Source organism: Oncorhynchus clarkii, chromosome 27, assembly GCF_045791955.1.
Source record: "Oncorhynchus clarkii lewisi isolate Uvic-CL-2024 chromosome 27, UVic_Ocla_1.0, whole genome shotgun sequence".
Lineage (NCBI taxonomy): Eukaryota > Metazoa > Chordata > Actinopteri > Salmoniformes > Salmonidae > Oncorhynchus > Oncorhynchus clarkii.
In genome coordinates, this window is record NC_092173.1 from 21612948 (window position 1) to 21637012 (window position 24065).

At 43.2% G+C, this 24065-nt stretch overlaps 1 long non-coding RNA gene across 1 annotated transcript in view; it reads left to right on the top strand.

Moving 5' to 3' along the window:
* Positions 1 to 22926, top strand: part of LOC139385697 (uncharacterized) — a 91359-nt gene extending 68433 nt beyond the window's left edge. Inside the window, exon 3 of the long non-coding RNA XR_011628986.1 lies at positions 22800 to 22926. This is a non-coding gene — a long non-coding RNA (uncharacterized lncRNA). The remainder of the gene's footprint in view (positions 1 to 22799) is intronic.
* The last annotated feature ends 1139 nt before the right edge of the window (positions 22927 to 24065 follow it).

Consider the following 24065-nt stretch of genomic DNA (forward strand, 5'->3'; position numbering starts at 1 on the left):
CTGTCTATCTATGGTTAACAGGGTTGACAATGGAATGCAAGCTTCTATCCTGTCTATCTATGGTTAACAGGGTTGACAATGGAATGCAAGCTTCGATCCTGTCTATCTATGGTTAACAGGGTTGACAATGGAATGCAAGCTTCTATCCTGTCTATCTATGGTTAACAGGGTTGAAAATGGAATGCAAGCTTCTATCCTGTCTATCTATGGTTAACAGGGTTGACAATGGAATGCAAGCTTCTATCCTGTCTATCTATGGTTAACAGGGTTGACAATGGAATGCAAGCTTCACACAAACAATCTTTAAAACATTTCTATCCTGTCTATCTATGGTTAACAGGGTTGACAATGGAATGCAAGCTTCTATCCTGTCTATCTATGGTTAACAGGGTTGACAATGGAATGCAAGCTTCTATCCTGTCTATCTATGGTTAACAGGGTTGACAATGGAATGCAAGCTTCACACAAACAATCTTTAAAACATTTCTATCCTGTCTATCTATGGTTAACAGGGTTGACAATGGAATGCAAGCTTCTATCCTGTCTATCTATGGTTAACAGGGTTGACAATGGAATGCAAGCTTCGATCCTGTCTATCTATGGTTAACAGGGTTGACAATGGAATGCAAGCTTCTATCCTGTCTATCTATGGTTAACAGGGTTGACAATGGAATGCAAGCTTCTATCCTGTCTATCTATGGTTAACAAGGTTGACAATGGAATGCAAGCTTCTATCCTGTCTATCTATGGTTAACAGGGTTGACAATGGAATGCAAGCTTCTATCCTGTCTATCTATGGTTAACAGGGTTGACAATGGAATGCAAGCTTCTACCCTGTCTATCTATGGTTAACAGGGTTGACAATGGAATGCAAGCTTCTACCCTGTCTATCTATGGTTAACAGGGTTGACAATGGAATGCAAGCTTCTATCCTGTCTATCTATGGTTAACAGGGTTGACAATGGAATGCAAGCTTCTATCCTGTCTATCTATGGTTAACAGGGTTGACAATGGAATGCAAGCTTCTATCCTGTCTATCTATGGTTAACAGGGTTGACAATGGAATGCAAGCTTCTATCCTGTCTATCTATGGTTAACAGGGTTGACAATGGAATGCAAGCTTCTATCTTGTCTATCTATGGTTAACAAGGTTGACAATGGAATGCAAGCTTCTATCCTGTCTATCTATGGTTACCAGGGTTGACATGTTATGCTCAACCTGCTCAGTTTTCCACCACAAAAACACCAGAAAATTGACAGGAAGAGTAGAACCAGCTCATCTGCTTTTACTCTATGATTTAACTATTAGATGTTCAAAGTTTCTTTTGAATTAAAAAAAAGAGGAATAGTTTCATATTAAACCCATATTAAAACGAGAGTTCAGTGTACGTAACAGGGTTGACCTTAAAATGAGGGACAGACATAAATAAATCACTAATCACATTAAATAAATAATAATCTTCAGAAAATACTTTGTCAAAGCAACAAAATAACTTGGGCTTTACAAGGATCGTGACATTTTTTAATTAAGTGGGTTAAAATTTTCCTAGAAGTGACACGGGGTTGACAGAGGGACATGTCAAAAGGCAGAATTTGGGCACTTTAGCAGGCCTTCGTTCATTTCTCCATGTGGTCTATATTAAAGGGCACTTCATTTGATATAACACACTTATAAAAATCAATATTGGTGGACAATTTCTATTTAAAATATGGAAGGGACGAAAAGGCACTCATTTCGTTGAATGACCCAAATACTGATAACGTCTTTGTAATCACTTAGTAAATCGGTGTAAAATACGGAGATGGAAGCATAACACGAATACTGGAGTTTCATTTCCTGTGTTAGATTGGGTTGCGGTGTGACGGAAGTGATACAATTTGTTCCTGTAGTGCCTGTCTGCCTGAGATCGATGGAGGGTTAGAGGGAATTGACAGGGGTAGCGCTTATAGTTAGGAATTATGTTGCTTTTAGTATAGGGGCATCATTACACAAAAATTGAATAGCTTTTGTCCATGTAAATGTCTGTTTTCACATCTTTTGATGACAACAGTTCAGTTGTCACCAGTTGAAGGCTTCAACAATTATCTTATTTTCTTACACTGTAATTAAACAAGGGTGTGTAGGCTATAAACAATAGATGTCAAACAACACCCCGATTACTCACACAATGAAGACCATTTTGGGGAATGTGTAGGCCCCTACTTAAGTATGGATTCATGAAATAGCGTGCATGTCTCAAACACACTAGGGAGGCAATTGGTAGAGCAGTTTGCTAAGAAGAGTCGTAATAACAGACAATTTTCATTAACAGGGATATCCTATTAAACGTGTTTATTTGTAGATTATTTGGGCATACAGTTGCATGTCCTAACAACTTTTACCAACAAAACATACTAGGAAAACCATAATAGAATATTCCTGTTTTTTACAAGTCTTTGGCTGAGCCAGACCTCTTTGTACTGTGACTGTACCAGGGAATTGTTTTCAATAGAATCATTTCCAAACACATAGACTGGACACGGTGAAAGTTAATAGTCAGTGTTAAGGTCAATTTAGCAGAGTGAATCAATGTTAACATTTTTCGTTTGCTTTTCTGAAAGGGGTATTCCATCACAATAACCATAATTTAGTAAGCACTGATGTTACAGAGTACTTGTTTGACTCATTTTTCATGTGTCAGTACCTTAGTCCATGCCTACAACTCCTGAGTTGACAACCTCCTGCAGTGATAAACCTTGTTTGTCATCATTAATGTGAATGGGATTAGGCACTCAGTCAGAGATACTCTGTCCAATACAAAAGGAAAGTGAATACAGTACAATTTAAATACAGTACATTCCAAAAAGTCATAAAGAGCAAGAGAATCAAACAACAAACAACAAACCTATTTGTCAATGATTGATTAGTTCACTGTACTAAGTCTAGGCTTATGCTTTTACATTATAGGGAGAATGACTGCAGCTGGTGTATTGCATGTGTACTTGACTGACCCTCCATATTTATGCCCCATTATGGTGCATTAGTGTGGTGATTACGTTCTAATGTATGGTAAATACTGTTTCTACGCCTTGCATTCAGTAATGGACCCAGGATTCCATCGTACCTTCATTTGTCAGTGAAACTACCCTGTAATATTAAGCTTTGTTTTGGAGCCATGTGTTTCCATAGACAATGATATGGACATAAACAAGGATGTGTCCAATTTATTGAGGTTTGTAAGGCTCAATGGCTGCTTGCAGTAAATGACTGTCACGAAAATCGACTTGAAAATGACCGGACCAAGGTGCAGCGAGTGTACATGTTTCTTTATTATAAATGTCGCCAACAAAACAAGAAACAACAAAACCGACCGCGAAGCTTACTAGGGCTATACAGGCCACTATCAAAGACAACTACCCACAAAATACAAAGGAAAAAAGGCTGCCTAAGTATGATTGCCAATCAGAGACAACGATAGACCTGCTGTCCCTGATTGAGAACCATACCCGGCCAAAACATAGAAACACAGAACATAGAGTTTCCCACCCGAGTCACACCCTGACCAACCAAACGTAGAGAATATAAAGATATCTACGGTCAGGGCGTGACAATGACTGTAATGTGTGTCTAATATGCGGTTGCGTTGGTTGAAAAATGAACATGTCATTTACCAGGGCTGTTTATAATTATGCGTAACATAAAAGAAGCCACCTTCCTCTTGGATTTGTTATCTGTACACCTTAAACAGGGCTACCAATGGCTTAGTAGATTGTCTGGTGAAAACAGACAAATTACTAATTAAATAAATAGCCTAATTTAAATAGATTAATTTGCACAAGGGACCAGGAAGGAAATAATGAAAAAATGACACAATATTAAAAGCTGCACAGGGGAGGACTTTTCTATCCCTGTCTTGGGTTCCTGTATCATCACAGTTTGTTGTTCAATGCTCTCCCTGGATTTGGGTGCAGTGCAGGTGAGCAGCTGGGTAATGTGCTTGGTAGGCGTTGTAGCTACTGTCAATGTTCCAGAGCTCGGGGTTAGACACACCAGATCAGTGGTAGCTAAACAAGCATGGTGCTGCTGACAGATACAAAATAAAAGAAAGGAAATGGCTGCCTCCACAGAAGAAACATACCCTAGTGATTATGCTAAACTAAAATATTCCCCATCTTATTTATCTGTTGTTTTGAAAATTTGAATCGCTAAAATGTATTAACCTTGGCAGAGCATATTTCAGCAGAAAGGCTTAGAATACCGTGTTGTTGGATCTCCTAAGACAGAGCGGTTGGCTCTCCTGAGACAGATCGGTTGGCTCTCCTGAGACAGAGTGGTTGGCTCTCCTGAGACAGAGCGGTTGGCTCTCCTGAGATAGAGAAGTTGGCTCTCTTGAGACAGAGCAGTTGGCTCTCCTGAGACAGAGCGGTTGACTCTCCTGAGACAGAGCGGTTGGCTCTCCTGAGACAGAGAAGTTGGCTCTCCTGAGACAGAGCGGTTGGCTCTCCTGAGACAGAGCGGTTGGCTCTCCTGAGACAGAGCGGTTGGCTCTCCTGAGATAGAGAAGTTGGTTCTCCTGAGATAGAGCAGTTGGCTCTCCTGAGATAGAGCGTTTGGCTCTCCTGAGACAGAGTGGTTGGCTCTCCTGAGACAGAGCGGTTGGCTCTCCTGAGATAGAGAAGTTGGCTATCCTGAGATTGAGAAGTTGGCTCTCCTGAGATAGAGAAGTTGGCTCTCCTGAGACACCCCTGTGTGAAGAGTTTCCAGACATATCTGGTGGATTCTGACACCTGACATGTTGATACTGTAATTACTCAAGAATCAGTAACAGATGCATTAATTATAAACTCATGCCAGAAAATTCAGAAATCAAATAAAGTAAATGTAATACATATGCAAATGAGGAGTATAAACATGACACGCTGAAACAGCATAATCAACACCCTGGTCTCTGTGTAGGACATAAAGCCTCCTCATTGTGCTGCAAAACAAGAGGAACTATCAATTATTCAGGACCTCTCTGATGGCTGCCCATTTATAGTCACTTGCTTCAGTCTGGCTGGATACATTCCTTCTGCTTTATTTCTCTATGTTCTGACTGACTTAAAATGGCAGCAAAATGCATGTGGCCACTGAATAGGACTCTGTCTTTGCTGCCCTAATGTTTAATTTATACTTTACACTACTCTGCCTATATCGGGCATGCTTCACGTAGCCCTAAAAGCAAATGGAATATGAAAACAAATGTGAATGGGGGAAAGAATATTGAGGATTATTACTGCAATATGTAAATAACAAAGTGAAGTGTTGCCTCAGATGGTGCTACGGTGCGAGCATAAGAATAAGGATTCAAGGGTCATAGGATGGAGCGTTCATATATCATAATAACGTAAGTTACTCAGTCTACCCTATGAAGGAAACATATTCTTCAGACTGCACAGAAGTCTGCCTGTGATCATGAAAGCATTGTGCTGCTGGCTAGCCAGGGTCAAGTCCAAGATGAAGATGTAACCTTCCCAAGGGTTTATCTTTTTGGGGAAAGGGCACACACCTCCTTGTCTTGCTGAATAAAAGTGTTAGGGGAATTCAAACAAGCCCTGCATGTGCATGTTTATTGACATTATGAAACTTTAACGTAGCCTTCCAAGACATCTAATAAAGCACCGCAGGAGAACTTGTGAAGAGACAAGGCTTGACATATATTTAGGTATTTGTTAGCAAGCTGGTAGCCGCCTCCATTTAATGTTCAAATGTAATCACCCACAGCCCTTACACTTACTACAATTACTGTACCTGCCTATGATAGTCTATCATATTTACACAGTGCATTCAATCCATGATGTGATACTAACTACTGATTGTGGTGCACAAATATTCAAGGAACTCTTTTTTTTATGTAGCACACGATTGCTTTTGTGAAATGCCTTCCTCTCCATCTGGCAAGGCCTGTATTGTGAAATCACTAAAGGCTGTCAGATTGCCACAAGCACTAGATCACTTTCAGAAAATATGATCGTATGATTACATGCGTAATAGATTTGTGCCTGAGTCATATGTAGGAAAATACGTTCCTTGATGTTGACAGCCTGTACCCCATTCTATGCTCGACTGACTGCTGCTGAGCAGTTCTTAAATCCTGTTTGTCGTTGAATAGCTTTAGGAAAATATGCAGTCATCAGGAGAGCTAAAGAAACAAATTGAGGCGTAGTCCATTCACTTTGAACAGAGAAGATACCCAAAGACATGGATCGATAATGGCTCTAATCACTTTGTTACTGTGACTCTGACTGCTGAAATCCTTTTCCAAAAGACAAAGGTGAGGAAGGAGCCCAGTGTTTCACACACATTTCCCCACAGGGCAAGCATTCAGCAGCATTACTGGTAATTGCTGCTACATCATTGAAATACATTTAAAGAGAAATCTTTTTAAAAAATACATCGGAATCTGGAATGCAAATTGTGTTTAACAGAGAGCATCCAATCTGAAAATGTGTCCGATCTCTCCTCATATGAAATACCTACAGATGTAGGATCTTAATTTGAGCCAGTTTTCTACGGTAGGAAAATAAACCTGCACCAAAAGCAAATGTGAAGTATTATGTGGAGACTGACATTTTAGATTTCATAATTAAATTACAAATGTTAGAAGCCTTTTTAAACCTTGAATACACTACACGTTTGCATTTCCTGCTCTGCAGGAAAATTCTCAGCAACAAAAGAGTGATCAAATTAAGATCCTACATATGTGGGCACCAATAATGTACAGTGCCTTCAGAAAGTATTCACACCCCTTCACTTTTTCCACATTTCGTTGTGTTATAGCCTGAATTTAAAATTAATTAAATTGAGATGTTGTGTCACTGGCCTACCCCATAATGTGAAAGTGGAATTTACATACCAAGACGACACTGAATGGCTTACTTAAAGTTTTGACTTAAATTGTCTTGAAAATGTATGGCAAGACTTACCGAGAAAGACTCACAGCTGTAATCGCTGCCAAAGGGGATTCTAACAGTGCACACAACTCAGGGGTGTGAATACTTATGTCAATTAGATATTTCTGTATTTCATTTTTAATACAATTTCATTATGGGGTATCGTGTGTAGAGAAAAAAATATATTTAATCCATTTTGAATTCAGGCTGCAACACAAAAAAATGTGTCATAAATCAAGGGGTATGACTACTTTCTGAAGGCACTGTATATAAACTCTGGATTGCTGATGCTATGTATTGAGAGGCTTTGAGGCCTCCGGTCGGCCATATTGGCACTACCCAGTAGGAACATTCCTCCATAGGAATGAATGGAGTTCTACAGTCATTCAATTAAATATCACAAGGACAAAATGACATGTACAGTATTTAAGTATTTGTTGGTTGTAGTGGGGACAGTAACATTAGTAAACTATATATTTTTGAATTTCAAATGTTTATGTTTAGCTCACATTATATAATTTAAAAGTATGCATTAAGGTGTCTGTAATATAATACATGTGTGGCAGAAACGAATGTAGACATGCATTTTTCTATAGCTTCCCAAAAATGTTTTAAAATGGTGGGGGAGTGCCAAGACTGTGGCACGGTGGCATCAACACAGAGCCCCCTGTAAGTCATCTAGTGTATATTGACAACCAAAACAGTTTTCTGCTAAAAGTTGTCATGGTAATATGAGCAGGATTCCTTTATTGGTAATTAGCCATGCACCCGTGGCCACGTTCAGATGTGCACCTCACTCTGAAACAGTCTGCTTGTAGAGTAGAACCAGACTAAAGCATCTGGATAGGAGGTTGATTAAATTCCTTCTGTACTGATGTTACCTCGTGTCTTCCCCTTTCAACAAATAAATTGGAGGGCGCGGACCTTTCGTCAGATATGCATGGCAGGCTTTGAGTGTTAAGGCTTCAGGAACCAAGCATGTTGACTTCAATTAATCATATTAATGCTGTTACTGTAAGTCACAAACTCTCTGTGGTTTACTGCACGATCCCCAGCTGTTGCTCAGTGTCCTCCACAGTACCCATGTTAAGCTGTGTGGTAAACAACACTAGCCTCTGACCCACTGCCAAACTCACTTAGATTGTTTCATAATAGGAAGGTCCAACGGGGGACTACTGTTGCACTCAAAAGTAGAACGAGAATGCCTGCAACTTCTGAGTGGAATGGAGTACTTGTGTCGGACTGTGAGGAAGGATCAAATTTGTGAGGTACCGGTATTGAGGGAAAACGCTGGGGAATAAGCTCAGCTCACCATCATATAAGCCCTGTAGCCTACTCTCCAGGAAGCCAGTGAAGTGTGAGGAACTCAGGAATGATATGCTTATATTTCTGGTTGCAGTCAGGCTATTCCAGTGTACACACACTGGTTCATTGAGACTCTTTATGAATGCATTGTAGCAGCTTGATGGTGTGGGACTCGCGGTTCTCCAATATCGATGTTAAGCATGCCAAAAGAAGTTAGCTTGGATACTGTCAAAGGTGCTTCCTAATTTTAACCCATTGATCTTGGTTATTGTTGTGCTGTGTTCATCTCTGATTGTCTAGCATAGCATCCATGATTCGTATCATCGATTGGACGGTCTATTTTGTTATGTTTTTTATTGGAAATTACAAGGTGATTTGGTGGTTTTATTTCCGTTGTATTTTTTAGATGCTACTCGTTGAGATAAACATCAGCTTCAACTGAGAACAAGTTTTTTTTACCTAACATTTGGCGAACGAGGATAACTGAAAGTATTTCTACAATATCTCAATATCTTCACTCGGGCGAGCCAACAATCCTATGGGACAGATTGAAGTTGTCATTTGAGATGTACATGCTAGCTACTGTACTGGATGTGGTCTGCCCTGAGAGGAAAAGGGCCATTCTTCTCCACTGTCTCGGCGCAGAGAGCCTGCGCATCTTCCAAACACTCGGGGAAGCGCACACAAATGATGCAACTGTTAAACTTTTAGATGGACATTTTGCAAAGAAACTTCTGAAGAGGCTGCATTTTGGCAGCGCGCACAGCACGTGGGTGAGTCAGTGACACAGCACATCAGTGATCTTAAAGGGCTGGCTTAGTCATGTCAGTTTGGTTATCTCAGAGATGAAATGATCAGAGACCAGTTAATTGAAAGAATCTCAAGCTCACTCATGTGGAAGAGGCTTTTTCTTGAAGATGATGATCGGACTTTAGTAAAATCTGTAGCCATAGTTTCCCAAGTGGCATCAGTAGCCCACTGTGCAACTAAGATCTCTGAGGCATAGACACATGCTTCTAGTGCTGTTCAAGCTGTGCAGCAGTCTCAGTGCTCAGACTGTAGCTGTCACTCAGACAGTGAGTGAGAGTGCCTCAGTGCAGTTGACGAGAACCCAGGTGCCAACTGTGGTTCCTGTGGACACAATTCACGTGTCCCTGACTGCCTCGCTCATGGACAGACATGTAGATAATGTCAGAAAACAAACCATTTTGCAAAGTGGTGTAGGTCAGCTCAAGCCCAGGCACCCGTGCACCAACGCTCACGCTCCATAGACACACCCCCTGCTGTCATCACACTGTTGGCTCAAACCCAGCTGGGTTTTCCACCTGTCCTGTATACCTAGGTGACTCCTGAATTCCTCTCATACTAGACACTGGAGCGAAGGGGCCGCTCCTCAACATGGCTACCCACGAGCAGTTCTTGTCCCACCTGCTCCTCCAGCCACCCAGCCTTAGCCTGTATGGATATGGACGCTGGGGTTCTCTCTGTTGGACAACAGTGGCTCAATAATCCTGCACGTCACCTCCCCATGGCAAGAGCAATGGCCCACCTTCAATGGAGACGGTGCCCTGACAGCATTCACACATAACCCCCTCCTCGACCATACGGTGACTCCAGTCATTCAACCTCTTTGCCGTATTCCACTGGCTTTACGCAAGGAAGTCACTAAGGATCTACAGAAGCAACTGGGTGTCCGACTTGGTCATCACTAAATTGAGGATTGTTGAGTCTGGAGAGCTGCGGGTCTGCTTGGGTCTGAGAGCGGCCAACAAGGCCGTCATAAGTGATTGGTAACCACTTCCGACCATGGAGGGACAGACCACTCACTTCAACAGGTCGACGGTCTTCACAAAGCTGGAACTTCGCAAGGGCTACCTCCAAGTTCCCGTATCCCCCGAAGTAGGAACCTGACAGCCTTCGTCACTTATATCAGGGTGTTCCGCTACACAAGGATGCCTTTTGGTCTCAGTTCGGCCCGGTGCTGTTTCCAGAAGATAATATCCACCATCCTTGCTGGGGTCGCTGGAGTGGCTGTCTGACGAACGTCTGCAAGCAGCCTTCACAGCGCTCAGTCAACACAACCTCACACTGTTCTGTTCTCCGTCCTAGAGATCGACTTTGCAGGGTTCCGCGTGTCAGCCCGAGGGCTCTCGCCACTGCAGTCAAATGTGGAAACCATCCATCATGTCCCAGAACCTACAATTCCTCTCTGCGTCAGATGTTGAAGAAGGATGTGCACTGGGCCTGGACACTGCTGTGGACTGTGGACACTGCTGACCACTTCACCTGTCTTGGCCCACGTTAACCTCACCAGCCCAACTGGTCACCTGTGATGCATCAGCTACAGCAGTGGGAGCCGTCCTCTCTCAGCTTTAGGATGATGTTGAGAAGCCAGTGGCTTTCGTGTCTCACGCATTGAGCCCTACCGAACAGAAGTACTCTGTTGGAGAGAGGGAGGTGCTAGCATGCATCTGGGCCTGCGAGTGGTGGCACATTTACCTCTACGGACGTTCTTTCACCCTGCGCGCCGACCACCAGGCCCTCAAAGCCTTGATGTCTACCTTCGGGTCGGGTCCCAAGTGCCTCCGCATGTACCACTGGTCAGATCGCCTCCAGCAGTATAATTTTAAGTTGCAGTTTACGCCGGGCAGGGGCAATGTGGTGGCTGACCTCCTTTTGCGCTAAGTTCCCACAGCCTCCACCTATGCCTGGGTTGACTCAGAGGAGGACATCATCCATCTCCTACACTCACCTCTCCAAGACAGTGTCGATCAAGGAGCTGACCCAAGAATCAGCCAACGACCCCATCTTCACGACCTTGCGGGAATACGTAGCCAATGTCTGGCTGGCACAGCTCCCGTCGGAACTCCAACCATATGCCAGGTTTTAACATGAGCTGTCATGTTGGAATGACACATGCCTGGCTCGTGGAAACTGCACCATCATACCAAGCAGCCAAAGAGGATGATTGTTAGCCATGACTCATGAGGGCCACCTTGGCATTGTGCTGTCGGGACCTGGTGTGGTGGCTGGTCATCGATCATGATATCGAAGGGCTAGTACGTGACTGTGCTCCATGTCTTGTCAGTGGAAAGACAGGGCCACCACTGCAGCCACTAGCCTGGCCCTCCAGTCCATGGGAACATATCTATGAACATTTGCGGTGAACTCTACAATGTGCCACATCACCAACGCTTCTTAGTGGTTGCGTACAATCAAACCTGAAAAATGGACTGAGAGCTCACCTAGCTCAGGATCGCTCCTTCACTGAGTCCTTGTCGCAAACTCTGCTACACTTCAGAGCTGCTCACCACTCCACCAACGGAGTCTCTCCTGCCAAGCTGATGTTAGGACGTGAACTAGAGCTGCCCCTACACAGACTCTCTCTCTTTATTGGCAACCCGACAGCCTTGAAATTCAAAGCAGCAGTGCAAGGCCAACAGCGTAAAAGTCAGGAGCGCTACAACAAAAGAAAAAGAGCAGAGCTTCCTGGAATCCAAGTGAGGGATTGAGTCAAGGTGCAACGACCTCATCATGCAGACAAGCTCTGCACCTTCTTGTCAACACCGTGTCAAGTTCAATGTCAGCTGGGCTCAGCTAAATTTTAACTGACTGACGGCTCTCGCTGGCATGCCAGGCAACTGAGGAAGGTGCCACCTCCTGCATGTTCCCACTCTGCCATTGATGCCACCTTGAGTGGTTCACTACCGGTGGCACACGTTTTCTTGGCCCCAACTGAAGTACTGTACAAGTGCCAGTTGCTGTCACTGCAGCAACCGTTCTGCGGGCTGTATTGGTGCGCTCTCATCCTGCTCACTTTCAAGACTTTATCACCTCCTTTCATGCCTAGTTTAAAAGGGGGGAGTTGTGTTGTGCTGTGTTCATCTCTGATTGTCTAGCATAGCATCCATGATTCGTATCATCGATTGGACGGTCTATTTTGTTATGTTTTTTATTGGAAATTACAAGGTGATTTGGTGGTTTTATTTCTGTTGTATTTTTTAGATGCTTCTCGTTGAGATAAACATCAGCTTCAACTGAGAACAAGTTTGTTTTTTGTTTTTTTTTTAAACAAAAAACAGCAGTTTTTTAGGTACAGCACCCCGTTCACGAAAATGGTTCCCTCCTACAGACAATGAGTCACATGGCTGTGGCTTGCTATATAACGCAGGCAGACGGGCATTGAGGCATTCAGTTACTGTTCGATCGAACATTACAATGGGCAAAACGAGTGACCTAAGCGACTTTGAGCGTGGTATGATCGTTGGTGCCAGACTCGCAGGTTCCAGTACCTCAGAAACGGCCAGCTTCCTGGGCTTTTCACGCACGACAGTGTCCAGGGTTTACAAAGAATGGTGCAACAAACAAAAAACATCCTGTCAGTGGCAGTCTTGGGGGCAAAAACAGCTTGTTGATGAGAGAGGTTGAAGGAGAATGGCAAGAATTGTGCGCGCTAACAGGTGGGCCACAAACATGCAAATAACTGCGCAGTACAACAGTGGTTTGCAGAACGGCATGTCGGAATGCGCAACTCGTCGGTCTTTGTCATGAGGGGGCTTTCGCAGCAGACGACCAAACTGGGTTCAACATCTATCAGCTAAAAACAAGAAGAAGCGTCTCATGGGCACGCGATCACCAACACTAGACAATGGAGGAGTGGAAAAACATTGCCTGTCAGGATTTGGCGTAAGCAGCATGAGTCCATGGCCCCATCCTACCTGGTGTCAAGGGTACATGCTGGTGGCGGGGGTGAAATGGTTTCTGGAATGTTTTCCTGGCACACATTAGGTCCCTTATACCAATTGAGCAAAGTTTGAATGCCACATCTTGTAGAATCCACGCCCCAAAGAATTCAGGATGTTGTGGAGGCAAAGGGGGGTACGACCCTGTACTAGATGGGTGTACCTAATAAACTGAGTTTATACTTCCTCACTATCCAAATCACATATGGATAACAACTATTACAATCTGAGGAAATATTAATGCCAAGTCATATACAGTACGAGAATGAAACAGCTTGTTTTTTGCTTTCCATCAAGCGCAGAGTCGCAGGTGCAAACACATTATATTGTAGCCCCACAGAGTAGATTAGAACCCCCAAAGCTCTCACATCCAAATCTGTTCTGGATACTTAACATAACCCATTTCATTCTGATGAAGCGACTGTTTTTTCATCACTGTTTGAGGGAATCTCTGAAGGCTTGATAAAGAGTAAAATAATTTCTATAGCTGCACCCCTGTATAACACAATCACAAAAAACAATGAGCATATTCAAAGAGTCCCACGTTAACATTTCATAAAGGCCCACCATAACCTCCTGGAGGTGACTTGTTCCACCTCACACTCCTCCAAATCCATTATAGATAACTGGCTTGACTGTGGCTCTGTTACATATGTTTACTGTTGAAGTGCACCTGGAGGACTTAGACTGAGGAGCGCTACTGAGATGCTGCATCCTTTCTGAGTAGGATGGATCAGATATGTTTGGTGGAGTGCATAGCATCAGGAGGGATGATACTACTGGATGAATTCTTATAAAGAGGAGGCTCACTTGTAGTCTACGTTGCCTATAAAAACCAGGATAATACGGTGTACTGTAGAGTGCCTCAGCTGCATCGACAGAACATATACAGAATACAGTACAATGGTAGTAAGACGTTAAGCTCTGTATAAAGGGTTGAAAACGGGGGCAATCAGATCTATGATAGAAAAGTAGGCGATTGCTTTTTTCCGTCTTTTAAACCGACACCTCTGTTTCAATAACATCTTAGGGAATATTGTGGTGGGTTGAAGTGAAATGGCCTTTGAAATGACTGTCAAGTACATGAAAGCTACCACCCAATTAAACTCAGAGAACCGCAGCATCCTCAAAGTTACAGTTTTTCACTGTAAGATTTAAGCGGTGATTTCAATTTTACTCAGACAAATTAGACCACATGGGCACTTAAGGGACTCATTCTAGTTTCCAATGCATCTTGTCCTGTATTATTAATTCTCAAATGGTAGGGAGTTAGCACTGAGGGTGCTGGGGATTTGTTTTTTTTGGGGGGAGGCACTTGCATTATATATGAGCCACATAAACTATGATGCGCCAATAATTACAGTAATGTTGAATTTTCATGTGACGTCTATTACTATCTCATATTTCTGTCACACGTTGTGTAGCTAGCTATGTCAAGTGGGAAGCTAGAGGAGTTTAACTGAGATTGATTCAATTGTGAGCTGGGAAAAACATAAACAATACTAGTTTGGATTGCAAACTTGAAGACAAAGGTAATACGGCTGCTGAAGAACGTTCCAGATCCTGTTCCGGTGTTGTGAGCAAGTGTGTGGGAGGAGAATAAGTAGATAGGGGGGAAATCAGATTGTCGCTAGCTCTACTTTCTACTTTAATATTAGCTGGCTTTATTCCTGCTTGGTGTATTGCTAATTATCAGATCAGAGTGAGCAGACTCTGTTCTACCTCTGTGTTCCTTCTTCTTTTTGTCTTGGAAAGACACAAAACCCATGTGCTTTTACAAAAATGCAATAAATATAGAAGTGGACGACTCAAAATTACACAATCCATGAATATTGCAGAGCAGCGAGATGTTTTTTTTTGCCTTTTCATGTGGACAAGACATGAGAAGCTGTTTTTTTTTTCTTCCCAGCAGCATCACCCAGCTTGTCTTAGGTTGGTTGGTGTTGTGCATATGATTTAGTATTGAGCAGTAGCACAGGCTGTCAGTGTGACAGTTCTGACAAAGCACAGGAGCAGCTCTGACATTGTTTACATACAGAGACTCGAAGAGCAGAGCAGGGAGAAATATCTGTCTTCATCAGCAAGGAGGATTAGTTGATACTCTTGGCCCTTGTTTACAGAAATTGTCACATTCATTTGGCAACGCTGGGGCTATGCTGGAGGCTCTGTGTTAGAATACAGTGTTCAGTAAAGGAGTACTACTGTATGAAGGATAACTGACTGTGGAGGGGGACATCTTAAAATAGCACGTCCTTCTGTAGAAACAGTGAAAGTCATTCATTTCCCACTCAACCAGTCTGGTCGTCTGGGAGCTGCTTGGGACTCAACATTCTGTTTCATTCATCCCAGGATTACCCAGGGACACCATCCACCATCCCCCAGGATTACCTAGGGACACAATCCACCATCCCCAGGGACACCATCCACCATCCCCCAGGATTACCCAGGGACACCATCCACCATCCCCCAGGATTACCCAGGGACACCATCCACCATCCCCAGGGACACCATCCACCATCCCCCAGGATTACCCAGGGACACCATCCACCATCCCCCAGGATTACCCAGGGACACCATCCACCTTCCCCCAGGATTACCCAGGGACACCATCCCCAGGGACACCATCCACCATCCCCCAGGATTACCCAGGGACACCATCCACCATCCCCCAGGATTACCCAGTGACACCATCCCCAGGGACACCATCCACCGTCCCCCAGGATTACCCAGGGACACCATCCACCATCCCCAGGGACACCATCCACCAACCCCCAGGATTACCCAGGGACATCATCCATCAGCCCCAGGGACACCATCCACCATCCCCCAGGATTACCCAGGGACACCATCCACCATCCCTAGGGACACCATCCACCATCCCCCAGGATTACCCAGGGACACCATCCACCATCCCCAGGGACACCATCCACCATCCCCAGGGACACCATCGACTAACCCCCAGGATTACCCAGGGACACCATCCACCATCCCCCAGGATTACCCAGTGACACCATCCCCAGGGACACCATCCACCGTCCCCCAGGATTACCCAGGGACACCATCCACCATCCCCAGGGACACCATCCACCAACCCCCAGGATTACCCAGGGACATCATCCATCAGCCCCAGGGACACCATCCACCATCCCCCAGGATTACCCAGGGACACCATCCACCATCCCTAGGGACACCATCCACCATCCCCCAGGATTACCCAGGGACACCATCCACCATCCCCAGGGACACCATCCACCATCCCCAGGGACACCATCGACTAACCCCCAGAATTACCCAGGGATGGTGTCAACTGGAGTTGTTTTCAATTATTCTATTAATTGAACAGAATTACAACTAGTCCCTGCTCAAAGGATTGTACGTAACAGGATATGTCTGACACTTTTTTAATGCTAATACTTGTCACACTAAGCCCTGGTAATCTCTATATATGAATTTGTGAATGCGGGGCAATGTCTTTTTGCCACTAAAGACTGATAGCACAATAGCTTTTTATGAAGAAAACCATAATTTAAATAATAATAGGAAATCCATTCCTATGTCAGTGTGTAAAATAAATCCCATGTTATTGGGTACATTTACACCATAGTCTGTAGTGTAAGAACAAAAACAAGATGGAGTTGAAAGTATAGGCTGCTATACATTAGGGACTGCATAATATTGCACTTGATTCAATTATTTGAAAAAGATGAACGCATGTCAAATTATGTTGCATGTATTGGCCCTCTGTAACAAATACATTTTCCTGGAAATAGAAGCACCACGCCATATGATTATAAGGAGTCACTGAACCGCAAAATCACTTAAATATCATGGAGCAGAGCTGCATCCTCAGGTTTAAGCTCAATGGGCCGAGCAAAGGAGTCGTAACCGTACAGGAACTGTCCCGACTTATTATATCAGAGTTGAATATGAAAGTGTGATTTAATTACTGTGATCAGAAAGCATGCTGATGCAACCGACCACACATTCAGACAACAGTCCAGATTATAAAGCCTCAGAGGACATCACAGAAGACTGTTCTTTATGACCAAAAGTTCCCTCCTTCTGGCTGATCTCATCTGATTCTTCTCATTGATCCATGCATTCATCCATTGGGCCATGAAAATGAGAATTGTACAATAAATCTTATTTCCTACCACTCTTCGTCCTGACCTGTTTTGCATTCATTCACTTCTGCTGAGTTGGTGGAATGTGACAGGAGTATTAATATCAAACCAGGGGGTCTTACATTTCCTTGTGAGAGGACAGAGTAGGGAACAATATACATCCATGCTGATCAATTAAATAGCTTTATTAGTTAGTGTTCGTGTGGTGGTTGTGGTGGTGCAGTGGTATTTACTGGGAACAACTAAGTAGCCAACCGGTTGGTACTAATGCAGAAGCATAACAGTCATATTTGGAGCATGCGTTCTCTGACATCTGTGCATGTAATCACAAGCACAAGTTTAACAATCCCCTGTAATGTATTTCCACTAATGATCAAAAATCAATTAAGGGCCGCGATTTTGTTTGAAATGTCAAGATACCCCAGATGCATTTTTGGCCTATTGATCTGACAAGAGCATCTCCCTGCAAATCACACTATGCCAGGTATCATCACTGTGGTACGGATAGAACTAACCACAGTTTGCGTTTAACATTCAAAGACCGGCCTGTGGAAAGATTACACACACAATCTGTATAGAATTACCAAAGCATCTTCTGGGAATTAGGTAAATGTAAAATATAATCCTCTCAAGCAATTTGTTCTTACATGAAAATGTAACTTGGTTTATATACGTAAGGACAGAGTGTTGTAGAATTTGAAACTTACCCAGGGGATAACCATACTGTAAACTGGGAGAAAGAGTCATTTTATAGACATACTCAATCGCATGCTAAGTTCTGAGGCCAAAACAGTACTCCCCAGAGACATCTAGAGAACAGTCTTTAATATTTTCAAAAACTATGAGGCCCTTTTCTTTTAACTTATATGCTAAATTGATCATTTCCCATATCTCACAGAATAAACTAGTGAATATAATTTATAAATTGCACATAAATTAGTTGATATTATGTTAATTTATTGTAACGATTCATTAGATGATTTAAACAGATGCTTTGGATTGTTACCATGCCGGGGTGTTTGTGTTTGAAGTAAGCTATGACCTACTGGCAGAGGTTTACAAGATTTTGGCTGAAATATCGCTGATGCCTGCTTGAATCATTCTCTAGAGTGTTCCAAGGGCACCAGTGCCAGAAAAATGTTAAACATACTCCTCAAGTTAAGAGGAGAAGACAGTATTCTCTGTATGTGCCAAATCTGACACACAAGTATAGCAAAATACAGATTTATACTCAATCTAACCATAACTAAGAATCCAAATTGTCCTTGGGATGCAATTTGTAAAATACCTTCATGTAGAGACCTCTACAGGGCTCTTAACCCTGCCCCCTGGCCCTGCACCAGATTGATGGCTATTGATTGGCTAGCAATTTAGCCCTTAGCTTTAACTTGACCTTTAATGCCAAAGGTTGGTCAAAGCTAATAAAAAAATCTATTAACCAATCAAACTGCACCTACAAGCAATTTCAGGGGAAAACATATCCTAGTTCCACTTCAAATAAAGATCGGGCTGACAACCACCTTGCCCCTCTGACTTACCTATTGGGACTCATTGGGAACTATAGTGGATTATCAGCACAACATCTACCCAAAATGGCTGCTTGGCCTCAGTAATCATTACTGGTCAGAGGTTGTTTGTCTTCCAGCTTACACCAAGCATTCCGTATGACATAAAACACTTAGCACTTTGTAAGTCATTAGGAAGACATATTTTCTGCTATGTAATTATCTTCAAATGAGAGGGACCGCTTTGAAACAGATTTCAGGTATCTAAACAATTTAATTTCGGTGGCATCCTTTCAAAAAGTAGTACTTTAAAGTACACCACTGCATTAATCCAAAGTTCTGACATGTACAGTAAAAAAGCCTGAACAAGTAGTAGATGCCCTTTGGAAAATGGTGTTGTTGTTACATTGTGGTTAAGCTTGACTTTACCTTTGCTATAACTACAATAAATACCAAAAGTATGTGAACACCTGCTTGTCGAACATTTCATTCCAAAATCATGGGCATTAATATAGAGTTTGTCCCCCCTTTGCTGCTATAACAGCCTCCATCCACTCTTCTGACAAGGCTTTCCACTAGATGTTGGAACATTGCTGCAGGGACTTTCTTCCATTCAGCCACAAGAGCATTAGTCAGGTCCGGCACTGATGTTGGGCGATTAGACCTGGCTCGCAGTTGGCGTTCCAATTCATCCAAAAGGTGTTCAATGGGGTTGAGATCAGGGCTCTGTGCAGGCCAGTCAAGTTCTTGCACACCGATCTCGACAAACCATTTCTTTATGGACCTCGCTTTGTGCACGAGGGCATTGTTATACAGAAACAGGAAAGGGGCTTCCCCAAACTGTTACCACGAAGCACAGAATCGTTTACAATGTCATCAGCCGCAGACCATTATTCCTCCTCCACCAAACTTTACAGTTGCCACTATGCATTGGTGCAGGTAGCGTTCTCCTGGCATCCACCAAACCCAGATTCGTCTGTCGGACTGCCAGATGTTGAAGCGTGATTCATCGCTCTAGAGAACGCATTTCCACAGCTCCAGAGTCCAATGGCGGTGAGCTTTACACCACTCCAGCCAACGCTTGGCATTGCGCATGGTGATCTTAGACTTGGGTGCGGCTGCTCAGCCATGGAAAGTCATTTCACGAAGCTCCCGAGCAGTTAATGTGCTAACACTGCTTCCAGAGGCAGTTTGGAACTCGGTAGTGACTGTTGCTACGTGCTTCAGCACTCGGCGGTCCCATTCTGTGACCTTGTGTGGCCTACCACTTCAAGGCTGAACCGTTGTTGCTCCTAGACATTTCCACTTCACAATAACAGCACTTACAGTTGACTGGGTCAGAGATTCGATGAACTGACTTGTTGAAAAAATGCCATCTTATGACGGTGTCATGTAGAAAGTCACTAAGCTCTTCAGTAAGGCCATTCTACTGCCAATGTTTGTCTATAGAGTTTGCATGGCTGTGTGCTCGATTTTATACACCTGCTAGCAACGGGTGTGGCTATCCACTCATTTGAAGGGGTGTCCACATACACTATATATACAAAATAATCTGTCACTCTATACCATAATACCCCCACCAGCATCACTGGACCCTGATCAAATGGCTCATTGTGTCCAGTGCTGAGTCATCCTGACTTTGAGAATGTCCTTTCAGGGTCTTGTGACAGCTGGAGCTGCTGCTTTATTGCTTGTCTTCATTTCAGGCTCCGTCATCACTGCAGTTAGCGAGAGATGAGGAGGAAGACATCTGCTAAAATGTGACAATCTAAACAAGACCTTTTACTAGACCGATTGAAAAACAATGACATTCCGTGATGAATACACAGAATGTGCCTCACTTGGTTATTTAGAAATTGATTTCCCATTTAGTGAGAGACAATGAGGCCAGGGTCCTATTTTTTGGACGGGTTAGTTCAGAGAGGTGGAGAGTATAGGCTCCCTACAGTGTGTAGGCTATGTACAGTATGTATTTGGTAAAAAATATCTATAATTGATTTGGGCTTGAAGCCATTTTTTTGTGTCCTTAAATGAGGTCAGCAGGATCTGACAGACTATCACCTGAGGCCTTTTAGTTTTACCTTCATTAGGAAGAGCCAATATCCCAGTAAATGAAAATCCACTGTCTGTTTTCTCTCTGACAGAAACGGAAGCAGGAGCTACTGCGAGGCAGAATAACTATGCCGTTATTGAAAATGTAAATTTCCCAATTGTAGGCATAGATGCCTTTGTTCTTATCAACAGGGTTTGTTTGGATGCAGCATACCAATTATATACAAATAAATTAATCATTATTATACACCATATTTCACATTTACATTATTCACAGTTAGCTTTAAGCCTTTTTAAAGTTTTAAACGTTGGCTTAAAGATTTCCTGATCAGGATAATCGACATCTGGTTACAGACAGTGCCTATCTATCGACCTGAGACAAAGTGTGTCAGTGAAGTGAGGCTTCTTCTGTTAAGCGTGATTGATGGTCAGAATGTAACAGTGTGAGAGAAGAAGAGAGAAGTCACACTATGGCCAGTTGTCGTACCGCAGTCCTCTTAGTAGGAGGGTTGGCAGACGAGGAGAAACAAAGGGGAAAGACTGCCTTTCTAACATCTGGCTGTCTCAGTCAAGGAGAAGAAGCACATTGTCGGATAACTACTTGACAGAATCTGTCCTTTGGCCAAAAGTAGCCCAGCATTGAAGGATTATTTATCTTTCTACTTCATAGGAGGGACTTGTGGGTGGAAAGAAGGTGGAAATCTGTAGGATGGAAAAGGGAAAATGAAAAAGGAGCTGCTTTGATACAGTGAAGGACACTAGGAGACTTGGAGATAAAGTCAGACAGGAAGAATTGTCCTTAGCTGACCCTATAGGACTTATCAGTGTGAGCCAGGGGATGGGGTGGCTGAGAGACAGTGATAAAACGGGATATCTGTTGTTAAGCCCATTGTGGAAAAGCCAAGGACATGTTGTTAGAAAACAAAATGACAACTTCATGCACCAGCCAAGGACTGCACTTGTCACACCACTGTAATGTTACAAAGGATAACTAAAGCTGTAGATTCGAAGACGGACTTGAAAATATAGCTGCCAGATGCAGATAATTAGAATAGATAACATGCATGAGGGTATGATTATGAATTATCACCCTCCAAGTGTTTACTGTTCTAATTGCTTTCTGAATAATGACAGATAAGGACATTTGAGGGCACCCACAGTCAGTCTTCCATTGTTTCCTTGTAACCTTCTCTCCTACGTGATGCAAAGTCTCTAAGTGGAATTGGATTACAGAAGGTGGGACTGAAAGTAACACCCAGAAAAAGCTTCCATCATAAATACAGTACTTAATTGGATGAATGAATAGCTGGAGGTGACAACCCTGGAACCCCATTCTAAATACAAATAGATGGTAACCCTGAGTAGATCATTCTGTTTTCATAAATGAGGGGCTCTGTGCAGACAAATGAGAGCAATATGGTAACCTATGTAGCATTACATGGAACCTCCTCTGCTGCCGGACTTGTAACATGTTACGTAGGTTGTTTAACATTTTGGAGTCAAGAGAGAAAACCGAAGACAACCTTGGCAATACCTCTGAAGTTGTTTTATCAGTAAAAATAGTTTCCTAAGCTAGTCTTTAACACGGGTGTACATTCTCATGGAGTCTGGTGATTTATCATAAGGGGTGATTCGCTACAGTTTATGGGTGTAAAGCCACCAAAGTGAATCACCTCTGTTCTCTTTTAAAAGCTTCACCGGGAAAGAAGAAGAATCAGGGATACTAGATTCCAAGCTCTTGTCAAAATATAATACATTTTTTCACAATGTTCCTCTTTACACTGTGTTCTTCTTCAGCTACAATAATGCAATGAAATATTCATGATGGGATACACAGACATAGTCATTCTATCTGGAACTCACTTTTTTCCCCTGCTGTTTGTGTTTCTTTCTTCAGTTGTGTCTCATAATCAGATCAGTGTTCACATCTCACCAAAGCTGCCAGGTTTAGAAGGAGTAGATATGTCAATTAAATTATGAATGTCTCACTGCTTGTCTTTGGGAGTACTGTCTTCTTTTCTAAGAATATTGAGTGGCCAGATGACCAACCTCAAACAATGTGTTCAATCAGCCAGGGAAAGTTCCCATGGCTCTGAGCATCAACTTAGTTTAGCCTCAATTACACTGTTTCAACCAGAGATGTTATCTTGTGTTTCCAGGCCTCTAGGTGTTTCTCTCTAATGCCAGTGGGCGTCGTCCTACTCCCAGAGCTGTGACTGACTGCCAGAGGGACGGGATGCCTATACCCATGTGATATCTGCCATGGAGACCAGAGCTTGATATCTGGTGAGTAGCCTAAGCTGTTTTCAACCCTCCCCACGCCTTGTTTACCGAGCCACTTCAAATTGACTTAAGCAGTTGCAGTCTGTTGTTCCCCTACCCGGGGCAACTTTTCATAGTGTGGAAGCGACCTCTCTCGTTAGGGAGGGAGTGCATCATCACATACCTTCAGAGGCAGGATCATGGAGAATACTAGTAGTCGGGAACCAACTGTTCCAGCTACAAAAAAACCCCACAACAACAACAAACTGTTCCATCATCAAGACCACCGATGCATGACCAATTATTCAAATGACCTGTTCTGCTACTTTGACAAAGCCCAAAACAGATCAGGGCTTTATTTTCGCTAATAAACCCAACATAAAGGAGAGATGTAAAGGCAGTTAATCACTGTCTAAATAATATGTAATGTGAGTCTATTAATTAAAGCTGTAGTACACCAGAGGATCCAGTTTAATCATCTCTGCTGTGTCTTCAGAGTGCAACCAGCCAGAGATCAGAGTGTGCTTCAAAGAGCTGTGCAATACGTACCTGTTTCTCCCATAACATCTGTTTTCTGACTGGAGTTGGGACAAGCAGACATGTAGCCTGAAAATATAACTTCACACTAACTATTGCTTAAAGTAAATGATGATCCAGTAGGTCTATGTGATGCCAGTAGTGTTGTCTGAGCTGAGGGCATTGGTTTTGTAAGGGAAGGGAGAGCTAGCTGGTGGCCATTCCCACAGGGGGCTGGTGGGGATGGTGGATTATGCTGTCTACTCTGTGACCCCTTGTGGTCAGAACTCCTGTGGTTCCTGTGGTCAGAGGGGACACACAATGCTTCTAACAAAGAAATATGATGTCTCCCACTTGTCCTCCCCTGCTCAAAAGGGAATGAGAGGGCAATGCTAATTAGCCAGCTTGTGTTACTGAGATGAGCTTAGCTAGTGCACACACCCCGCCCTGCACACCCACCCATCCCGCCACACACACACACCCACCCCTTCTGATAACATGCAATGTCTGCAATAGTCATGCTTTATGGATGCCTCTGCATATTTCCTTGCACCATAAGAATTTCTGATGAGTTGGTGTCATAACAAATAATGCTTCTATGTTTAATTAGGCACTGTCAAGATATGTATATTCTACTGAAATACCCT